Source organism: Schistocerca americana, chromosome 3 (genome assembly GCF_021461395.2).
Source record: "Schistocerca americana isolate TAMUIC-IGC-003095 chromosome 3, iqSchAmer2.1, whole genome shotgun sequence".
Lineage (NCBI taxonomy): Eukaryota > Metazoa > Arthropoda > Insecta > Orthoptera > Acrididae > Schistocerca > Schistocerca americana.
The window spans coordinates 447,729,309-447,747,727 of NC_060121.1; positions in this window are offsets into that span (position 1 = coordinate 447,729,309).

Here is an 18,419-nt window from a genome sequence, read left to right on the forward strand (position 1 = left end):
TCTGTAGGCAGTACTAAGCGACGTTGTGGGCGGTGAAAGAGCGACGCCATTCGACAGAGTGCGACTGGCACAGAGTTGAGTGACGAATAACGCTATACCCTTTGGCAATACGATGAAAGGATTTGGGTTCGGCGAATCTCTGAAGAAAGTTACTTTCTGTCTTGCGTACTGCCAGTACTGAAATACGGAGGAAGTGGTGTTACGGTTTAGGTGGTTTCCTCTTTTTTTCATTGTAAGAGTGTGACGCCGTTATTACGGTTAAGAAAAAGCTGAATGTGGCATGATATGAACCCATTTTACTGCGACATGTACTGTGTACTGTGGAGTAACAGTTCCGAGGCGGTGACTGTTTTTATCCGTTTGACAATGCAACCTGCCATTATGATAGGTCGTATCTATGAGTCAATGCTGAAAGAGACTGACCTGCCCAGTCCCTAACTGAACCCAGTGTGATACATTTTGGATGATCCATAACGTGGAATTATTTTAGTATTCCAGCGCTCAACCTTCTCTCGTTTCGGCTCTTGGGGAAGCGTAGGCTGCAGTTCTCCCACAGACGAGTGAACACCTCAAAGTGTCATAAAGGTTAAGGGCTGACACATATTAGAGCAGCAGATACAATGGCTGGAGCAGCAAGTAAATTTCATATCCCCACCACCTCTTTTGCCTACTTCCTCCGTCGTCGCCACGGACGTCAGCCCTCAGCTGGCAGAAATCGGAAAAAATCGAAATCGAACACAATATTTGCTTTATCTCTGTGGTCGTACAGCACCGAAGCAATGTAGCACCAACAACTGCATTGTAGAACGCAAAGCAGCTATGTATGTGGCAGCTGTGTGAACCAAGCACACGTTAGCCGTAGACGTTTGCTCCTTAGACCTTCATCTAGGGGATATTGTCTTGTGATATCGAATAAATCTATGCACAACAATTTACAATGAGAGATTCAGCTACTGCTGTGAAACACACCAGCAACTCAATCATTAACGGTTTTAAATTTCACATCATAATATACGGAGTTCTGCAAATGTAACGTGTATCTGTTGAGAGGCCAGACAAACATGTGGTTCCTGAAGAGGGGCAGCAGCCTTTTCAGTAGTTGCAGGGGCAACAGTCTGGATGATTGACTGATCTGGCCTTGTAACATTAACCAAAACGGCCTTGCTGTGCTGGTACTGCGAACGGCTGAAAGCAAGGGGAAACTACAGCCATAATTTTTCCCGAGGACATGCAGCTTTACTGTATGATTAAATGATGATGGCGTCCTCTTGGGTAAAATATTCCGGAGGTAAAATAGTCCCCCATTCGGATCTCCGGGCGGGGACTACTCAAGAGGACGTCGTTATCAGGAGAAAGAAAACTGGCATTCTACGGATCGGAGCGTGGAATGTCAGATCCCTTAATCGGGCAGGTAGGTTAGAAAATTTAAAAAGGGAAATGGATAGGTTAAAGTTAGATATAGTGGGAATTAGTGAAGTTCGGTGGCAGAAGGAACAAGACTTTTGGTCAGGTGATTAAAGGGTTATAAATACAAAATCAAATAGGGGTAATGCAGGAGTAGATTTAATAATGAATAAAAGAATAGGAGTGAGGGTTAGCTACTACAAACAGCATAGTGAACGCATTATTGTGGCCAAGATAGACACAAAGCCCATGCCTACTACAGTAGTACAAGTTTATATGCCAACTAGCTCTGCAGATGATGAAGAAATTGATGAAATGTATGACGAGGTAAAAGAAATTATTCAGGTAGTGAAGGGAGACGAAAATTTAATAGTCATGGGTGACTGGAATTCGTCAGTAGGAAAAGGAAGAGAAGGAAACATAGTAGGTGAATATGGATTGGGGGGAAGAAATGAAAGAGGAAGCCACCTTGTAGAATTTTGCACAGAGCATAATTTAATCATAGCTAACACTTGGTTCAAGAATCATAAAAGAAGGTTGTATACCTGGAAGAATCCTGGAGATACTAAAAGGTATCAGATAGATTATATAATGGTAAGACAGAGATTTAGGAACCAGGTTTTAAATTGTAAGACATTTCCAGGGGCAGATGTGGATTCTGACCACAATCTATTGGTTATGAACTGCAGATTGAAACTGAAGAAACTGCAAAAAGGTGGGAATTTAAGGAGATGGGACCTGGATAAACTGAAAGAACCAGAGGTTGTAGAGAGTTTCAGGGAGAGCATAAGGGAACAATTGACAGGAATGGGGGAAAGAAATACAGTAGAAGAAGAATGGGTAGCTCTGAGGGATGAAGTAGTGAAGGCAGCAGAGGATCAAGTAGGTAAAAAGACGAGGGCTAATAGAAACCCTTGGGTAACAGAAGAAATATTGAATTTAATTGATGAAAGGAGAAAATATAAAAATGCAGTAAATGAAGCAGGCAAAAAGGAGTACAAACGTCTCAAAAATGAGATCGACAGGAAGTGCAAAATGGCTAAGCAGGGATGGCTATAGGACAAATGTAAGGATGTAGAGGTTTGTCTCACTAGGGGTAAGATAGATACTGCCTACAGGAAAATTAAAGAGACCTTTGGAGAGAAGAGAACCACTTGTATGAATATCCAGAGCTCAGATGGCAACCCAGTTCTAAGCAAAGAAGGGAAGGCAGAAAGGTGGAAGGAGTATATAGATGGTTTATACAAGGGCGATGTACTCGAGGACAATATTATGGAAATGGAAGAGGATGTAGATGAAGATGAAATGGGAGATAAGATACTGCGTGAAGAGTTTGACAGAGCACTGAAAGACCTGAGTCGAAACAAGGCCCCGGGAGTAGACAACATTCCATTAGAACTACTGATGGCCTTGGGAGAGCCAGTCCTGACAAAACTCTACCATCTGGTGAGCAAGATGTATGAGACAGGCGAAATACCCTCAGACTTCAAGAAGAATATAATAATTCCAATCCCAAAGACAGCAGGTGTTGACAGATGTGAAAATTACCGAATTATCAGTTTAATAAGTCACAGCTGCAAAATACTAACGCGAATTCTTTACAGGCGAATGGAAAAACTGGTAGAAGCGGACCTCAGCGAAGATCAGTTTGGATTCCGTAGAAATGTTGGAACACGTGAGGCAATACTAACCTTACGACTTATCTTAGAAGAAAGATTAAGAAAAGGCAAACCTACGTTTCTAGCATTTGTAGACTTAGAGAAAGCTTTTGACAACGTTAACTGGAATACTCTCTTTCAAATTCTGAAGGTGGCAGGGGTAAAATACAAGGAGAGAAAGGCTATTTACAATTTGTACAGAAACCAGATGGCAGTTATAAGAGTCGAGGGCCATGAAAGGGAAGCAGTGGTTGGGAAAGGAGTGAGACAGGGTTGTAGCCTCTCCCCGACGTTATTCAATCTGTATATTGAGCAAGCAGTAAAGGAAACAAAAGAAAAATTCGGAGTAGGTATTAAAATTCATGGAGAAGAAGTAAAAACTTTGAGGTTCGCCGATGACATTGTAATTCTGTCAGAGGCAGCAAATGACTTGGAAGAGCAGTTGAACGTAATGGACAGTGTCTTGAAAGGAGGATATAAGATGAACATCAACAAAAGCAAAACGAGGATAATGGAATGTAGTCAAATTAAATCGGGTGATGCTGAGGGGATTAGATTAGGAAATGAGACACTTAAAGTAGTAAAGGAGTTTTGCTATTTAGGGAGTAAAATAACTGATGATGGTCGAAGTAGAGAGGATATAAAATGTAGACTGGCAATGGCAAGGAAATCGTTTCTGAAGAAGAGAAATTTGTTAACATCGAGTATAGATTTAAGTGTTAGGAAGTCGTTTCTGAAAGTATTTGTATGGAGTGTAGCCATGTATGGAAGTGAAACATGGACGATAACCAGTTTGGACAAGAAGAGAATAGAAGCTTTCGAAATGTGGTGCTACAGAAGAATGCTGAAGATAAGGTGGGTGGATCACGTAACTAATGAGGAGGTATTGAATAGGATTGGGGAGAAGAGAAGTTTGTGGCACAACTTGACTAGAAGAAGGGATCGGTTGATAGGATATGTTTTGAGGCATCAAGGGATCACAAATTTAGCATTGGAGGGCAGCGTGGAGGGTAAAAATCGTAGAGGGAGACCAAGAGATCAATACACTAAGCAGATTCAGAAGGATGTAGGCTGCGGTAGGTACTGGGAGATGAAGAAGCTTGCGCAGGATAGAGTAGCATGGAGAGCTGCATCAAACCAGTCTCAAGACTGAAGACCACAACAACAACAACAACAACAACGTGTACTATGAGAAACAAGATTGTGGCAACGACATGGTTTCGTAAATTTTAAATTTTTTTTACCAGTGGCTGCACTTCAACGACGGTGCACTCAGAAACTTGATAGAACTGGAAAGTAACACCCTCCCAGGTGCACAACTGAAGGTTTATCAACCTTTTACCATGGTTTTGACAAATACAAATTTATTTTCTTCAGAAGGAAAATTGACTCGTAAAGTCACATATTGACATAAACGGATGTTGAAATCATAAGGCTCTTGTCTTGTACAATGCCCATATCGCTCATAAATATCAACATTTAAAGTGCGTAATTTTTCATACTAGCCCAATACTATAGGACTTTGTCTTACAACTTTCAAATGAAACAATTGTGGCATTGGTTAGAGCAGACATTTGGTATGGCGCATACAGTGCCAGTGACATGATGGTCTCCCCAAAAAATTATTCGCTAGACATTACTGCGTGATAATGTGCACAACAGAAGGTTGATTCGTTTGTTCCCAATACTACCAATTATACATAGAGCACGAGTAGCTAAACGTCGATATTTGAGCAGCTAAGTGACTTCCTACTTATGTTTCAAGTTTTCATCAATATTCTGCCCTGTTTACTGATTCCTATTCATGTGCTACATCATCTGGAATGATTCAATTAGATGTAAAAAAATTAATATAGAAACATGGCGAGAGTTTGTATTGCTTTCCTTCGTGCAAGTCAAAACCTACCTTTACCAGCAAGGTCGCCGAATTTCTCCTCACTTGAGAACAAGTGGGGCATTATAAGCAAGGCCCTCCATCTACCTCGTGATTTTGCCGATCGAAGGAGCCAATTGGACAGAGTTTGGCAAGATATCCTTCAAGAGGACATCCAACAACTCTGCCAGTAATGGCAAGCCGAATAACTGTTCGCAGAAGGGCCAGATGTGAATCAACGAGTCACTGACTGACTTCCTCAGTATGTGCAAATGTTTCTATTGGCCAAATCCAGTTTTTCTGAAACACATTCTTTATCCATTTCCTTTCGCGTCTTTCTTAAAGGAAGCTCATCCTGCCTAGCTAAGTCACTGTCTCAGGAGGTAATATCAATTTTGAACTTGTTACACTTATTACACACGTCACTGTGTGGTAAAATGTTCCATTACTTAAATCGAGGTATATCCATTTCCAAGCACTTGAAACAACAGAGCGCATACGTCTTGGTCAGAGTAAGCTTTGTGCCCACTGTCTGTGAGTATTGTCTGCACTGCTGTACGAGTCCATTATTTTGGGAAGGTGACAATATTGTTTTGTACCTCTTCTGTCTTCTCTGATGATATCTCATCACAGATTCTTCGCAACCGATCAAATCCTGTTGTGGAACGCCTGTTTTTTGTTCCTTCATCGTTTACTCATTTCATGTTGCATGAGCACAAATTCACTACAACCATACAGGCTTCCATTTAACAAGGAATGGTTTTCATATAGCCTATCTAACACGAATAAACAGTTTTATTGAAGAGTACGTAACTTTCCTTGGAGAGGTTAATCACTGCAAGTTAATAATAGTTCGTGATCAGCACTGAATTCGTAAAAGTCCCATTTAGCCTAAAGTCGTAGTGGCGAATGTCAAAGGTAATGTTCGCTCAGAAGTATAACTGAATAACGTAATGAAGGTCGACAACCGATATTATGTTCCTCGTCGCCTCTGATGCTGAGGCGACCTACATATCGGAGGCTCTGACAGTAAAACTGTGGGTGAAGTCGGCGAATGGCCAAAGTTTGACGGAAGGTGCCTCGGAGCGGCTTTGAGCCGCCCCCAATAGCTAGGTCGCGTAGAGATACTAGACTAGAGGAACTAGTGGCCTCTGTACGCACTCTCACTGCCGCCTGGTGGCCTAGACAGCGTGCCTGCTAAAGCAGTGTCGTCTGTCGGTATGACATCTTCGAGCATAGGCAGCTTGGTATACAGTCTGTTAAGTAACTGCTGGATGGCACTACACACAGATGGTAAAAAGTATCGGCTTAATTCTTTCAAAACCCAATAGCGGGAACCTTTGTCCTTCATGCAATCTCCATAAAGCATTAGTTCATTTTGAATTTTTTACTGATATACACAAGAAGAGAGATGGACGCAGCTTACACGTCGCGTTTTTAGGCTGTATTTCTCTGTACTCCAAGGTCCAAAACTAAGACATGCCATGGCGTCTAAATACATTGAGAAATCAAAGACATTTGTATAAAACTCTGTAACTCGTATGAATTGGGGAAAAACGTGGATGACTTTGAAGACTGCGACTCAATCGGGGAAGTGACTTCAAAAGTGGGAAAGGAAGATTATTAACTTTTTTCCGGAAAGTCATTCTTAACAAGCGTTAAGCGCAAGCAAAATTCACATTGAATGCACTTGGATGCCTCTTTCGTGTGAATACGAGGACGACGTGGTTTCAAGCATGCATTGGAAATTCCAAGAAGTTATCGAAGCTGCGGATGACTGGATATAATACTAATTGGAACTGTGTTTTTCTTTTGATCATATATGATGTATGTCATGTTTCAGTTTGTTGTCAAATGCATTTTTCTATCTTAATAAACCGTACCATTGCAGACAGAATGGATGGCTCTTCTATGGGGACTACAGCCCGTACACAGCAACTGGAAGAAAGTCGTTTGGTTGGATGAGTCTTGTTCCAAAACGTCTCCAAAACCTTACCGAGTTTACCTCCTAAGAGTGAAACATGGTGGGGTACAGTGACAATTTGGGTGGACATATCACGGTATTCCATGGACCCAAGGGTTAGTCTGTAAAATCCTGTCTATGCCACAAATAATGTGACCGTTTTGGCTGCTCACGTCCACCCCAGACACAATGTTTGTTCCCCAATGGCGATGTATTTCAAGAAGACAGGGTCCCTGTTCACAAGGCTCGCATCATCCAGAGATGCTTTTGTGAGCGCTAGGACGGATTGTCGCATCTCCCCTGGCCACAACAGTCACGAGATTTCAATATTATTGAGACTTTATTATATATTTTGGAAAGAAGGGTGCGTGATCGCTTTCCACTTTCACTATCATTGCCTTAACTTTCCGCTGCCTTGCAAGAAGAATAAGTTTCCCTTGAGTAACATACAGCACCTATACGTACTCATTCCGAGACGACTGCAAACTGTTTTGAATACCACAGGATTTCGTACATAGTATTAGGCGTCGCTGTGTTTTTGGTGTTGCCATATTTTTGTACATCCCTCCTGTACGTTCGTGTCGTAACTCAGTCACATGTCACTGTTAGTGCTCAGCTTACAATGTCAAGTTGTATTAGGTAGCAGGAGTGACTTTTTGGCTGTTGTTTTCCATGCGTATCAACCGACGTGTCAACAGCTCAGGAATAATTAATCTACTTTTCTCTTTAGCAAGAAAAAAGCTAAATAAATGGAATTCTGAACAGTGTAAAATGCATTTTTGGCCTTGATGTAAAGACATGTAGCGAGAGATCATTTTTTAGGGAAGAAGAAAGCCAATTGCGGTACAGTTATTGGTCTCTGAATGTAACAAATGTGAACTTCACTTCGCAGTAGGATGTAATGGACCTGTCTGTAATGCAAACCATTTGTGTATTGGATACCTTTTCACATAAATGTCACATTCATCTTTGTCTTGCTGTTTCATAAACATTTATTCATTATTAAAGAGAACGTAAGAAGTACAACAACTATGATGTCGTCTCTGCCAAGTATAGTGAATAGGAAGCGACACCGGTAAATGTATACGTATTCTCTCATACGTCGACGCCTACAACTATACAAGCGATATTATGGTATGTGGCGGACATTAAAATGTGGACCACTACTAAAGAAACTCCCAGCCCCATGCTGATGTGGACGTAAGACGTAATATTACCGTCTTACCGTGCTTTATCGTGAAGCTTCAACACAATTGTACCTGTCCTCTTAGTGAGGTACTCCCGTAGCTACAGGATAATAAGACTAGTGGGTTAGCTTGTGTTTCGGTGTTGACAGTCGTCTCGATGAACCGAAACGCTACTAACAGCACATTACTCCTATCAAAGGTCTCTGAATTTGACATCCATGAGACAGAAGAAAACCCGAAAGAACACATTAGAGACTCAGTAGCACAGAGGATCGGTAAAACCTGGTCGGTCATAGTGACTTAAATACAAGAATATATTTTGACCAATTTTATTGAAATTTGTTAGTTATCTTGTAGGGTTTATACGATGGAAATGCAGATGTGTTGTTAATTCATTGTGGTTGTAGATTTTTCATTCAGATGTGACAAACGTGCCAGATGTCATCTGCTTGTAGTCACCTTGCGTGGTATATGAGTAGCTTGGATTACACTCCTGGAAATGGAAAAAAGAACACATTGACACCGGTGTGTCAGACCCACCATACTTGCTCCGGACACTGCGAGAGGGCTGTACAAGCAATGATCACACGCACGGCACAGCGGACACATCAGGAACCGCGGTGTTGGCCGTCGAATGGCGCTAGCTGCGCAGCATTTGTGCACCGCCGCCGTCAGTGTCAGCCAGTTTGCCGTGGCATACGGAGCTCCATCGCAGTCTTTAACACTGGTAGCATGCCGCGACAGCGTGGACGTGAACCGTATGTGCAGCTGACGGACTTTGAGCGAGGGCGTATAGTGGGCATGCGGGAGGCCGGGTGGATGTACCGCCGAATTGCTCAACACGTGGGGCGTGAGGTCTCCACAGTACATCGATGTTGTTGCCAGTGGTCGGCGGAAGGTGCACGTGCCCGTCGACCTGGGACCGGACCGCAGCGACGCACGGATGCACGCCAAGACCGTAGGATCCTACGCCGTGCCGTAGGGGACCGCACCGCCACTTCCCAGCAAATTAGGGACACTGTTGCTCCTGGGGTATCCGCGAGGACCATTCGCAACCGTCTCCATGAAGCTGGGCTACGGTCCCGCACACCGTTAGGCCGTCTTCCGCTCACGCCCCAACATCGTGCAGCCCGCCTCCAGTGGTGTCGCGACAGGCGTGAATGGAGGGACGAATGGAGACGTGTCGTCTTCAGCGATGAGAGTCGCTTCTGCCTTGGTGCCAATGATGGTCGTATGCATGTTTGGCGCCGTGCAGGTGAGCGCCACAATCAGGACTGCATACGACCGAGGCACACAGGGCCAACACCCGGCATCATGGTGTGGGGAGCGATCTCCTACACTGGCCGTACACCACTGGCGATCGTCGAGGGGACACTGAATAGTGCACGGTACATCCAAACCGTCATCGAACCCATCGTTCTACCATTCCTAGACCGGCAAGGGAACTTGCTGTTCCAACAGGACAATGCACGTCCGCATGTATCCCGTGCCACCCAACGTGCTCTAGAAGGTGTAAGTCAACTACCCTGGCCAGCAAGATCTCCGGATCTGTCCTCCATTGAGCATGTTTGGGACTGGATGAAGCGTCGTCTCACGCGGTCTGCACGTCCAGCACGAACGCTGGTCCAACTGAGGCGCCAGGTGGAAATGGCATGGCAAGCCGTTCCACAGGACTACATCCAGCATCTCTACGATCGTCTCCATGGGAGAATAGCAGCCTGCATTGCTGCGAAAGGTGGATATACACTGTACTAGTGCCGACATTGTGCATGCTCTGTTGCCTGTGTCTATGTGCCTGTGGTTCTGTCAGTGTGATCATGTGATGTATGTGACCCCAGGAATGTGTCAATAAAGTTTCCCCTTCCTGGGACAATGAATTCACGGTCTTCTTATTTCAATTTCCAGGAGTGTCTTATATTATTTTGACATAGCACGTAAATTTTGATGATGGGCTAGATGGGGTACTCTTGTAACCGATACAATAAGATATGTTCTGGTACATTTGGTCTTTAATGGTGTGTAGATTAGATATTTTACTTTTAGCTACAGATGCAAAGATGATTCATGTTGAAACAAAACAGGTAATAAGAAAATTTGAAGCAATCAAGAAGGACAACAAATAAATTTGTATTACTGAGGAATGATGAGATTCTTTCCAATTTCTCAAATGTTGTAGACACTGTGATAATGAATAGCACTGTAGGCAGTTCACTTGAAGAAAAATAAACTTCTTTAAAAAGGGCACCACAGAAATCGAACACACAAACATAAATACACGGAAGTTAATGGTAAGGAACCAGGGATAACTCAAGAAAAGCTTCAACTGACGGACGAAGGATGGAAGTATAAAATAATGTGCTGGGGACAGAAACATAGCAATGTAAGTCGCTTACGGATGAAATATATAGGAATTACAGGGAAGTCAAGGCGATATGGCTGCAGGAAAATGTGAAGAACCTGAGTAAGAAAGGATCATCGAAAAGTCAGGTTCGTCGTTCAGTAAAGTCAAAACAGTTTCCGGTAAACGAAATAAGGCTGTTTGGACCTGTTAATGAGTCTGCTGATCTTTGTATGTGATTAGATTATAAAAGTGTTTTTTGCTCAATTGCTAATTTATTAAAATTGCTAATTTATGAAAATCAAAATCAAACACCCACCACAACGGGACAATGGAACGGTTCCTTTCAACTCTAATCAACACATGCAGGAGACGAGATAATCAATTCTTGTTTCGCCGAACGTGGCCGGCCACTAACGAATTCACAACCGCCCACTCTCTTTCACTTCTTCTTCAGATTGAAACCGACGTGCACGCATACCATTCTTCAGGTCGTCAACGATGTGAAAATCACACAGTGAGAGAATCATCCTGTATTGAGGATGCCGCAGTGTTTCCCAACGAAATCCATTAATTGTGGCCTTCTTCCAGCTGGCAGCATGGGTAGGGGGGGGGGGGGGGGGAGGAGGTTCATCATGGGACAGGATGCTTCCTCCGCTCGTCGTGTTCCTCGAGTATGGAACCACAGTCAATGCACAGTGCTATAAAGACACATTACAAAAACTGCGACGAGTCATAAAGTCAGAAACTCGAGGAATGTTGCCGGACGGAATCATCTTGTTGCACGCCAACGCCTGCCCCCACTCTGCCAGTCGAACAAAGGTTACACTACAGCGATTTGCTTGGGAAACAATGCAACGTCTTCCGTAGAGCCCAGATATTTCACTGACGTTGGCGACCTGAATGAAACACATTCATTGTGGTCGGTTTCAGTAGAACAAGTAAGTGCAAAAGAGGGTGAGGCTGACCTCATTCTGCGAAACAGGAATTGAACGTGTCGTCTCTCGGTGGTATTAGTGTCTTAACACGTTTAGTGATTACTTTTGAATGGAACATTCCCTAGTCCTGTTGTGGTAGGTGTTTGTTTGGTTTTAGTTTGACTGCCCCTCATAGTTTAAATGAGGTGCAACGTGTTGTGACCAAATGAAACCTACAATTGTCCAACCATAACTGTGATTTCTTTAATTGCTCTGGGAGATCAATCATTGGAATTACAAGAAATGAAATATTAGTTCATTTTAGTCATTGAAAGAATAAAGATTTACTTGAAACAGTCCTTTGACACAGGAGTGTGTGATAATTTTCAACTCTCACTGACTTTTAAAGCATCGCGTGATGCACTAATTAACAAACTCTTTTCTTGAAATACAGTATTCTACATTTACAAAAGTACATATCAGCTGAGACTTGAATAACACTTTAGTCCTACTAGATCATGTTGATTGCCTCAGCTGAGGTCAATAACTGGAGCAGAGTGTTTTCGTGCTCGGCTCTATATAGACCTCCATGCGGGGCGCTTCGAGACTGCCTCCCCATTCTTCACTGCCGATAGCAGATAAACCTCGCTGATGTGTGTGGTACCAATATGCGTTGCCGACCTTAGTGTGGCATCAAGATTTCTGGACGAGACCACACAACGTAGAGGTTCAACGTGTATCCATAGAAACTTCATCTAACATTTGCAACAGACTGCAAAGCTGTATCTACCATACACAGCCGAGTCACGTGCGGCAACCAATCACAGATGGCAGGTGTCAGTACTCGCAGTGGTGAGTATATGAAACAAGTCTGGATATGTGGAAAACAGTGCAGTCATTGTTGTAATGAAGAAAGGGAACAATTTATCTGGCATTCAAAAGGTTGTGATCATTGGCATTAGGGCCAAGGGTGAAAGCATTTCCATAATGGCTACTGTGGTTACAGTACACCGTGCGCTATCCAAACCTGGCGCTGAGAACTGAGGCAACTGTGGTGCACCTTGGGCCATACATGACAGTGCACCTGGCTACAGCACTGAAGTCCACTGGGCTTCACATGCCTTTCGGTATCTTCCAGAACCACATTGACTCTCTTCTGTCACGTCTTGTAGTGATGCGGGCTGCAAAAGGTGGTTATTCAGGCTTTTGACAGGTGGTCACATTAACTTGACTGGACAGCGAAGTTCCCCAGAAACAAATTTTTTATCGGGAAAAGACTTGTGAATCGTCACAGTACAATTACAGACTTTGCGGACTGCAGTAGTCATTTGTCCACTTCAGAGGAACGAACTGGGTGAGCGTAACGGGTGACTTTCGGCTGAAGTCGCTCGGGGACTGGCCGGCAGCGGTGTGAGTGGGCGGGTCCACCGCCACCTGCTATTACGGGCCCCGGGTCAGGGCCGGCCGCGCCGCTCTCCTCTCTTATGCACGGCGGGCCGGCGGGCCAGGCGCAGCGGGCACGCGTCTCCGGCCAGCAGGCCAGATCGATACACGGCGGTAACGAGGCGCGAGCGGCCGCCGGGCTGCTGGTGCGTGTCGGGCCACCTCGCCGCCGCCGCCGCTGGACGCCCTCTGGTATGCCTGCCGGCCGCACTCGGCGCACTGGTCTTCCTTCGCTCACTCTGTCAAGGTCAAGGACCTCAAAGATGTGCTAGCGTACGTGACGGATTTGAGGAGTCAACCCTTTCGCTGCTGTGGAATGTATAAACGTCCTGCTACGCCGTTCCCCTAGTGTTGTGGACGTGTGTACGCGCGCCACTTGCGTATTCCTACAGTGCTATGGACGTCTGAATGCGTTCTGAGCTGTCGAACCCTCAGTACTGCTGTCGAGTTACTTCCATACCTCAGTGAATAACAAAGTTTAGATCATTTATCGTAGAACGTATGTGCCTCATTGCGTCTATGATTTGCAAGAAACCTCGTTTCGTTATATTGAATTGTTTATGATTGACGACGATTGTTATGAAAACATGATTCGCGACGCACAAGGATGTGAATGTGCTCAACGCGCGGCACCGACCTTCGGATATACGACCCAATATCTCGAGAACGAAATGATAAATTCTTCTTCTCTCAATTTCAAATCAAATTTCGATATCGTACGTACATTACATTCACTGCACTGTAAGAGCTAAAATGAATCATACTCGAAGTTTAAGCTAGGCGTTTTTACCTCTGCCAAATCTTTAAAACTTCGCGCAATATTTTACTTGATTTGATGCACCGCACTAAGTATGACGGATAACGAACAGAAATTCATTTCTTTAACGAGTGAAGATATCAGACTGTAATATATGGAGAAATCAGTTTTCATCACTTAATTATTTTCGAAAAATGGGATGATAAATATTTCATATCGGCCAAAACGCCGTATGTCAGCAGGCATAACAGCATTTGCTGAGCAATACAGCCATAACAAATACAGTCTCAACACTGAATGGAAAAAGCACGTCTGCAGCAGCGAAAGGGTTAGGAAAATCCTTCGACAATGTTGATGAATATTAGGGTGGTGCACAAAACAGACCTTCGACAGTGTATGCAACAATGTAGTGAGGAAACAGAGCAGGGTGAATTCTTCATGTGATTTTCATGGATTTTAAAAAGCCACACGACTGTGGTTACCTAATTAATTGCCCAATAGAATCTGGAACACTTAATAACCTCGTCAGACAAGTTTGTCATTGATTCAAAAGGCAAAGTGAAGTCTGAGATCTAATAAGTAACGGTGAGCTTCAATTCAATCATAGGGCTTAGATAAGGAGTCGATTCCCGAAATCATGCCTAGAACAAAAGTAACTTAAAAGCAGATATTCTCGGTGCAGCGAAGCAGTTTATCTCTCAATAAAAGCGAGACTTCAGCTCCAGACTGTATACCAGTATGTTGATACAATAGCTCCATACATAGCATTCACACACGAGAACTGTTCAGAAAATAAGGAAAGACGGGTACCGTAATGGAAACCACAGTCAAAACTAATACTGTTTTATTTGCCACAGATAGCTACATCTTCCCGCTACTTCTCTAAACAATAGTCCCTCCAACTTAGGACACCTGTCGTAGCGTTGCACCAACTTTTCAACAACCTCGACATACTCGTAAAAGAAAGCCCCCTGCACTTTGCGACAGTTCCGTACACTGGACTGCAGCTCGTTCTCTTTGCCAAAATGTCGTCTTCACAGCCAATGGTTCATGTGCGCAAAGACGATAATCAGAGGCAGCCAAGACCGGGCTGTATAGTGGGTGATCTCACAAGTTCCCGTCGAAAGCACTGTAGGAGTGTCCTCATTCCCCCTGCAGTGCGCTGCTGAAAACTACCATGAAGAAGACACTGTATGGCAGTTATGTTATGTGGGTTGCATCAACTCAGGCGAAATCTCTTCTTTGTAGGCAACCATACCTGGAGGGAGACGCTATTGGCTAGGCATTCTTACCTGCTCACCGTGCACTCAGAGTTGACAAGAGTGGCGTGACGCTATCTCTGGGCACACTAGAGACACTGCTCATTACATCTGTGCAAAAATTCATAGGGTTCTATTTCACGACCGGTCGTTCCTTATTTTCCCAATAGCCCTCGCACAACCGCTCGCGAGCCAAAGACTGGAAAGTTACGCAGGTCATACCAATCCACCAGAAGGGAAATACGAGTAATCCACCGGATTATAGGTCCATCTCACTAACGTCGATTTGCTGTACGACTCTGGAACGTATAACGTGTTCCAAGATTATGAATTACCTCGAAAGAAAACATGTATTGCCAAATAGTTAACACGGATTCAGAAACTATCATTGGTTTGAAACACAACTAGCTCTTCATTTTCATGAAGTAATGAGTGATATTGATAGGGGATGTCAAATTGATCCCATATTTCAGGGATAGTGCTTATTGAACGTATTGTTCCTGAAGTAGCTTTTTGTAAGACGTAGGGAAACTGCTGTTTACAAATACTTTATTGTTCCAAATTGTTTCACATCGTAGCCTCGTAGGGCTATTGTGCTATTGGTCATATTTATTATGATACTTCGAAGCTGAGTAACCCACTGACCATTGTTCCAAGAATCTCCAATGAATTAAGAATGCGAACTGCAACCGATAATCTGAGGAAAGCAGAAATTGGCAGTCTTAAATCCACGTCATCGACAGGTGAAATGGTTGAAATGGCTCTGAGCACTATGGGACTTAACTGCTGAGGTCATCAGTCCCCTCGAACTTAGAACTGCTGAATCCTAACTAACCTAAGGACACCACACATATCCATGCCCGAGGCAGGATTCGAACCTGTGACCGTAGCGGTCGCACGGTTCCAGACTGTAGCGCCTAGAACCGCTAGGCCACTCCGATCGGCCTCCACAGCTGAATGTTAGGTTGAAAGGCAGCGTGAGAAGTGACCCAGGTGGGGTTCGATTCTGCAGCTTTTCTGTTTCCAGCCATAGACACTGCAATTTCATCAAGACACCAGATGCAAATAAAATCATGCTTGCTGCAATCTTGAGGCACTGCTGCTTTATCGAGTTATTGTGGCTGTTCGCTAGGTGATAGTGGCATCGTTTTCATAAATTTAATTCATGATAATTAAGACTATTTCTAGGAAATATTTGCAAGTTATATACAAAAACTACGTTGTCAATCAGTGTACCTGTTAGCCAAAACCATACGGAAATTCTTAGAGCAGTTGCTGAGATTAGCCTGTATATACAGGGGGATGCAAGTTATATAGAGAGATAGGCAATTTTAAACTAATATCTGATTCAGAAGACAAAGACCGCGAGAAATATGGCAGGGAGGAGCAAGTGTTTCCATACATATCACTGACAAAAGAGACGATCGCACCTTTCTAACTGTGAATGCTTCGACCCCGCCATCAGGGATAGGTTGTCACATGCACCTACCACGACTAAGGCGCTAACAACTATCAAGATTCCGAAATATATCTTAGCCTGAACAAGTGCCTAGCGAACGACTGGAAATTCTCATTCTCAGTTTCCTTTTCTACAGTTTTTCACGATGATATAAGCTGCAAGTTGAAGCGACGTGGGCCTCTGTCGAGTGACTGGTTCAGCAGGCACTCCATTTCTTGGAGAACTGTCGAACAGGAGTCCGCGATGCAGCCGAGTCCTGCCCGCTCCTAGGGCTGAACCTAAGTACCACCCTTCTCTGAACCCTCGAGAAAGAGTGCCCCAGCAGAAATCTATCTCTGTCCACTCCTGCTCTCTCCTGTTCTCCAAAAAGTCTTCTGATCAACCAAAATGTTCAAACCAATTTGCTACAATTCTCATCCTAAGAAAAAATTTACAGACAGGAAGTGGCTTGTGCCACTGTAATCACAGTTGCTAGGAGTTACGAGCCAAATTCCCACTCTCCACAGATACAAACATTTTAATCAGTCCGAGATTCTCCCATGACCCTAATTCTCCCCAAACGGCCTGTATTCCCCACTCTCTCGTACGTTTTTAAGACCAGCCAGTGGAGTTTCATCCCACGCTTTCTACAGCTCTATTGGACATTCAACCCGCGAGAACACCACCTGCTATGGCAGCACCTTTAATGAACTTTTCCCACAAAAACTTATCTGCGTGCGGTTTCCCAGTCTCTTTCCCAGGAAGGCCCCTCGCCATAGCAAACAAATCCTATAGACCGCTCCTCTGACCACACAGGCAAAGCTGTGTGGACAGTTTTCCTTCACAGGTCCCAAAATTTTCTTCGCGGCTCATTATACTGCCGTTTTGAGATGATGCATCCTCATGATGGATTGACCAGCATAGTAAGAGAAAACAACTGCCACCCTTGTCAGATGACGTCATCGACCATGGAGCTAGGTTCAAAATGGCTCTAAGTACTATGCGACTTAACTTCTGAGGTCATCAGTCGCCTAGAACTTAGAACTAATTAAACCTAACTAACCTAAGGATATCACACATGCCCGAGGCAGGATTCGAACCTGCGACCGTAGCGGTCGCTCGGCTCCAGACTGTAGCGCCTAGAACCGCACGGCCACTCCGGCCGGCATGGAGCTAGGAAAATGCTATAGAAAGTATGACATAGAATGTCTCCTTTAAATAATAAAGGTGATAGAAAACCTGTATAGAGCTACAAAAAAATTATAAACACTAACCATGCCGTACCATTAGATAAACCAAGAGGTCTGACGAGGATGTAGCTTATCACCCACACTTTTTATGTATACATTGACAATATGACTGAGACATGGAAACAACGAATTGATCCGTTCTTTATATCGTCACAGGACATGTTCTTCAATAGAATACCTTTTGCAGATGATCTTAAATTTCTACAATATAGCGAAACACTGCAACAAAAATCCATCTAAAGGACATAATATTAAAAATCCATTCAAAAAAAGCAGTGATGGCTTTCAAACAGACAAAACCGCTGAGGACTAAGATCACAGTAGGAAAGAAAAGCATTATACAAGTTAGTTGCTTTCGTTACCAGGGAAATATCATGAGGTACCAGAATGAAGTCGACACTGACAACAAACTGCAGAAATCTCGACTGAAATGCGAAACATTCAATAGAGAAATGAGAAATAAAGTGAGAAAAGACAAAAAAATCAAGTTTTATTATGTTATGGCCACTCCCACATATTGCTAACTGGAAGTGAAAGTTCGACAGCTATAAAAAAGCAAGAAAGTAGAATCGCAAATGCCAGAATGAAGTTTCTAAGAGGGGTGAAGACAAGCACACGATTGTTTGGACTCAGAAAGGAAGACATAAAACCGGAGCTTTGGATATATGGAATAAATGAGATGAAGTCTAGACAAAGCTACCTAGGACATATGCAAAGAATATCAGATTCAACACAACCAAAAGAAACTTTAATTTTCAGACCTTTAGGCAGAAGATCCGTACGAAGACCAAAAAAAAAAAAAAAAAAAAAAAAAAAAAGGCTGGAAACTTAGCATACGAAACAGGCCTATGGCCTCTGTCATGAAGATCTATGGTCCGGTACAAGATGAGACCACTGTGGAATGGAGGTGCCGACATCCGAGCTTGATAAGA